Genomic DNA, 5,566 nt, shown 5'->3' with positions numbered 1-5,566 from the left:
ACAAGGAATCGAAATTTTTCTGAAATCTTTTTGGCTTACGCCGTTGGAAAATCCTGAAAATTTATAGCTTGAATTAATAAATCTACATAACAACACGCCACTCAGATTCCAGCAAAATCAGGAATCGAACTGTTCGTAATGTTGCCTAAGTCAGAATTTCCAAATATACTCTTTGCTTCCATATATACTGTATGAGCTTGAGGCAGAGTTCAATACAAGAAACGAGTGTAAAAGCTCTCAAAGTAAAGAAAGAGCCCAGAAATAAGCTTATTTCATCTGCCGTGACATGTAAAAAATACTTCCTTGAATTTGTTATTGTTTGCGAATACAGACTATTACCTTTCTAACAAAAGAGAAATAATCTTTAATGTATAAAGACTTGTAAATTCTAGCGTTCTACGTCTCAAATAAGACATATTAACAAATAGTGTAATATTTGTTGTATCTTGAAAAGGCTGTATCCAGTTTGTGTTTCCAGTACTAAACTAATTTACAACGCTAGCAAATAATATAATTTTGTTATGTGCTCAGGTATAGTCTATCTAAAATTACTATAATTATAGTACCATGCGTCATTCTGAAATTCAAATCATGGAATAGATATCACGATCACCTGCATGAGCCGCCAGAGCGCACCATGGCTTTTGCAGCCAAACTACAAACAACTTGTAACTGCTGCTGCTGGCTCCGTCTGCCTTTCTCTCTTTCAAGGTTTTTTAGCACTTTGGGAGCACGAGTTGCCCATCCATGATCATATCCCACCTCCCTCAAATCCATTTTAATATTATTTTAACATTTACGTCTCGGCCTCCCCAAAGGTCTTTTTTTTCCCTCAGGTCTTCCAACTAACACTCTATATGCATTTCTGGATTCACCCATACGTGCTACATGACCTTCCTATCTTAAACATCTGGATTTAATATTCCTAATTACATCAGGTGAATAATGCAATGCATGCAGATCTGCGTCATGTAACTTTCTCTCTTCTCCTGCAACTTCATTCCTCTTAGCCCCGAATATCTTCCTAAGCACCTTATTCTCCAACATTCTTAACCTCTTCAGCATCTCTCAAAGTGAGAGTCAAGTTTTACAACCATTTAGAACAATTTTTAGGCCTAATATAACTGTCTTATAAATTCTAACGCTCAGTATTTTTTGAGAGCAGACTGGATGACAGAAGCTTCTCAACCGAATATTAACAGGCATTTCCCATAGTTATTCTGTGTTTAATTTCCTCTCTAGTGCCATTTCTATTTGTTACTGTTACTTCAGGGTAAGGCCTACAAAAATTTTTCCACCTTTTGAAAGGATAAATTTACCACTTTTATATTTCCATTTCGTACTATGTTGTAGTCACGAGACCTAACCATATACTTGTTTTTTTTTTTTTGTGATTTACTTCCAAACCTGTCTTATTGCTTGGTTCAAGTAAAAATCTCGTGTTTTCCTTAATAGTTTGTGGATTTTCTCCTAACAAAGTCACGTCATCTGCATAAACATCCAGCTGTTTTCTTGGATTTTCCTAATAGCATATTTTAGAGCAAATTTAAAAAGTAAAGATGATAGTGCACCCTCTTGCTTTAGCCCGAAGAAAACTGGAAAAACGTTAAGTCAGAAACTGGCCTTCTGTACGTTTCACTGAGACACATAATAAAAAAAAAAAAAAAAAAAAAAAAAAAAAGACATTATTGCTAGAGGTATTGCACGATCATTATTGACACTTAAAAGTTACATTTAATTTTATTTGCTGTGTATAATTTCCTCTTCTTTAATACCCTCATCTGAATATTGATTACCCGTATTCAATTATGACATCGTTTAGATTAAATTTTCATAGATCGTTAGATCTTATGATTAAGGGGCAGCATTTTTAATGGCCCGGAGCACAAAAAATCTAAAATACAGCCCTGGACACACATAAAGTTTCAGATTTATTGTTAATATAGTTTCAGATTTTCTGTTAATCTACTAGAAATAATGTTCTAACTGATAAATTTTATTACCAGAAGATGAAATTTCTGACGAGTATGAGGTATAAATAGAGGAGGTGGAAGGTTAATACAACATTAGACGTACAGAAACCTACTGTATTTTCAGCAATACCTTCCGGGAACAGAAAGGTAAGCAATAAGAATAATAGAGAAATGTTAATTCTATGCAAACATGACATATTTATTAAATCAGTAATGAACTTAAACAATGGGACATATTCCAGGTTCACGGAAATAATATTCTTGTACCAAAATATCAATATTATTAACAGTAATATTACAGTACTGTAGCTCAATTTGTAAAGTACTATATCTAGTACTTTTAGAAATCTAACAAGACCAATCTTCAGAATATCAGCTTTTCAAAATCTTTGCTTGGAACTATTGGAAAAGAAACGGAGTGTGTTTTTAAGAATAAGGTCCACATCTGTGGAATGAAAGTTAGCAAGTCTGCCCATGAAACAAACGTCTCTGGCCTCAAATCCGAGGCAAGTTAACTGGTTGAGATTTGTTATATTTTATAGATAATTTAGTGACAGATTAGAAAAGTAGAATAGTAATAAAATTGCATTAACTTCAGGTCATATTATTTTAATCATAGTCAAAGCTTAAACCATGTTTAAGTAAATGATGATGTGGGATGTGAAACTTAACATCGCATCCTAGGAAAAAAGAAATGCCCATGTAAGTGTGAATACGTCGACAAAAAATTTCGGAACAAATGAGTCATTTAGCACTTCTAATTATGTTTTTCCACACTTTACAATTCCAAAGTGTTTTACACAATAGCATCGTCGATAGCGAACAGTGCAACAGGTATGTAATTTCAGCTCTCCTGTAATAATGGCATACAACATCTATTGCAGCGTCATGTCTGGAAAGTGTGCCCTCTTCCTGCCGCTGCTGCTCTCTGTAGTCGTGATGCTGTATCTTATAGCAACGGCAGAAGCACAGGTTATTGACTGCAGGTAAGGTTGTGATTAACTTTTCACAAGAAGTTAACAAGAGAATAATTTGGAAAGCAGAAAAATTAAGTTTGTCTCAGCATTTAGAATAGTAGCCTTCAAATAGACGTTATCTGTGAGTGTGCGACCGCACATGGCAGTTGGCAGCATGCTGTTTGCCAGGGAAGCCGAATATTCATATCCCCTTAAGTAGTCTTTAACAGTAAAATACATTTTCACAAGCGTTCAGATTTCATACAGTATATAATAATGATGCAATCAGAATTCTGGGTCTGATATGGCCAGTAACATTCTTTTCTACGTCTAATGCATCTTACCCATATTTTACATAAATCATATCAGAAATGGAATATGCTTTTGTAATCTAGAATTCTATTACAAAATTGTGTGGCTAAATTAAAATATATTCAACGAAAATTCATATCGTTATGTCCGTACAGAGTTCTATACAGTGAATTCGAAAACAATTTTCACATGAGGAAAAAAAAAAACACGTGATTTAAAATATCAGTTTATATTCCAGAAGCAAAGATATTGATTTCTTATTTTTATTCAAGGTCTTTAATGGCGACAATCTGTGAATATTTCACGAACAATGCTAACTTTCGTGTTCCCACGAAAAGCACGAGAAATCACAATCATGTTTTACAACAGAAATTCTAAATCTCTTTCCCCTGTTTTCCAAATGCATTAAAACTGCAGCAATAAATTTGATACATTTACTAAACTTTATAACCATTGGCTAACATATCAATATAAATAATAAATTATCATCATTATTTGCAGGAGATATCCCTATGCACCAAGATGTAGAGGAGTTCCCCCTTTCTATCCTCCCGCTCATCGCAGTTATCCCGATTGAATCACGCCACATTGCATGGCAGATAATGGAGCAGCAGGAAACGAACCAGGGACTCCGATGCAGTGTGCGACTACTAGTGCAACTTCTACGCCTTCCCTAAATCTCTAAAACTCTCTGAATGTTCTGGTTTCTCTCTGTTCTCTTTGAATGAAATAAATAATAAAGTTCATAAAACACTCATTTTGAAGAAATGCATTTTGTTTGGTTGAAGAGAATACCCAACTCTCTACAACTAGGATTACCATTTGTCCTCATTTTCCCAGACACGTCCTCATTATCAACGGTTAAAGTACAATCTATAAAGAATTTCAGAAATCAACAGGAATGTCTGGAAACTGCGCCTGCATATTTAATTTTAAACAATTTTTGGCTTTTAAACAATTGAAGTTAAAATTCTTGGATAAGGTCTCCCAGTACCAGATACTTAAATTTTCCATAATTCTTAAACTGATTGATCATATTTGCAGTAGTATTATTGCAATTGACTTTTAATGGTTAATAGAAGAGAAAAATTTGTTCCAGCACCGGGGATCGAACCCGGGTCCTTGGTTCTACATACCAAGTGCTCTAACCACTGAAGTTCAATCCACAGCACCAGATCGAATCCCCCTAATCCAGTGTTTTTCCCTTTGTGGCCTTACTCCATGTTCGACATATATGTTGACATATTATATTAAGTCAACTGCCATCATACAAGGAGCGCACTCAATTGAGTTGGTATACTCTATTTTATTTCAAGGAGTGCAGTTCGGTGGCTCCACTTACAGATTTATGACTTCCTACACAAACACCTCTGACAATTCCATCCTGTCCCCTAGTCCCAACATTGCACAGTTGCCACAAACCTGGTGACCCTCGAAATGGGACTGACGGGATTCTTGGGATTCGGAAAAGATGTGACAACTCTGCCTCCACGTAGATTCTTCTGAATGAGGGTTGTGATTAGTTACCGACAGGAGAAGACAAGATTTCCGTCAGAGTAAGGAAGACATTTATGAGAACCAATTAGTAGGGGGTCGGTAGAAGGTCTGTCAGCAAAGTCCTTTCTCTGCACTCCATGAAATAAAATACAGTATAGCTGGGATTCCACACTATTATGCACTGTTGAGCGTAAAATCTGCATAAAGATTAATTTTTGGTTTTACAGAATATATGTCAACATATATGTTGAACTTGGAGTCGGTCCACAAAGGAAAAGAGACTAGAGGAGAGGGATTCGATCCGGTGCTGTGGATTGAACTTTAGCATAACTCAGTGGTTAGAGCAGTTGGTACGTAGAACCAAGAACCCGGGTTCGATCCCCACCGACGGAACGATTGTTTCTCCTCTAATAACCACTGTTACCACAACAGATATATTCTGTAGGACTAAAAATTAATCTCTACATAGATTCTTCGCCCAACAGTGCATAATGGTGTGGAATCCCAGCCACCGAGTTATTCTATTCAGTGCGCTCCTTGTATAATGGCAGTTGACAATATATATTATGTCAACATATATGTCGAACTTGGAGACAGGCCACAAAGAGAGAAACACTAGAGGAGAGGGATTTGATCCGATGCTGTGGATTGAACTTTCGCGTAGCTCAGTGGTTAGAGCACTTGGTACATAAAACCCGGGTTCGATCACCGGCGCCAGAACAATTTTTCTCCTCTAATAATCATTGTTACCATAAACAGATATATTCCATAGGACCAAAAATTAATCTTTACATAGAATTCACTTTTACTGTCACAATCTCCATGAAT

At 36.0% G+C, this 5,566-nt stretch overlaps 1 long non-coding RNA gene across 1 annotated transcript; it reads left to right on the top strand.

Moving 5' to 3' along the window:
- The first annotated feature begins 2,033 nt into the window (after positions 1-2,033).
- On the top strand, positions 2,034-3,998 carry LOC138694858 (uncharacterized). The gene is made up of 3 exons (XR_011331021.1): positions 2,034-2,120; positions 2,858-2,959; positions 3,743-3,998. It is a non-coding gene; the product is annotated as an uncharacterized lncRNA (long non-coding RNA).
- The last annotated feature ends 1,568 nt before the right edge of the window (positions 3,999-5,566 follow it).

This window comes from Periplaneta americana, chromosome 2 (genome assembly GCF_040183065.1).
Source record: "Periplaneta americana isolate PAMFEO1 chromosome 2, P.americana_PAMFEO1_priV1, whole genome shotgun sequence".
Classification (NCBI taxonomy): Eukaryota; Metazoa; Arthropoda; class Insecta; order Blattodea; family Blattidae; genus Periplaneta; species Periplaneta americana.
Note: the sequence above shows the minus strand (reverse complement) of the source record. Positions and strands in the feature narration are given on the sequence as shown.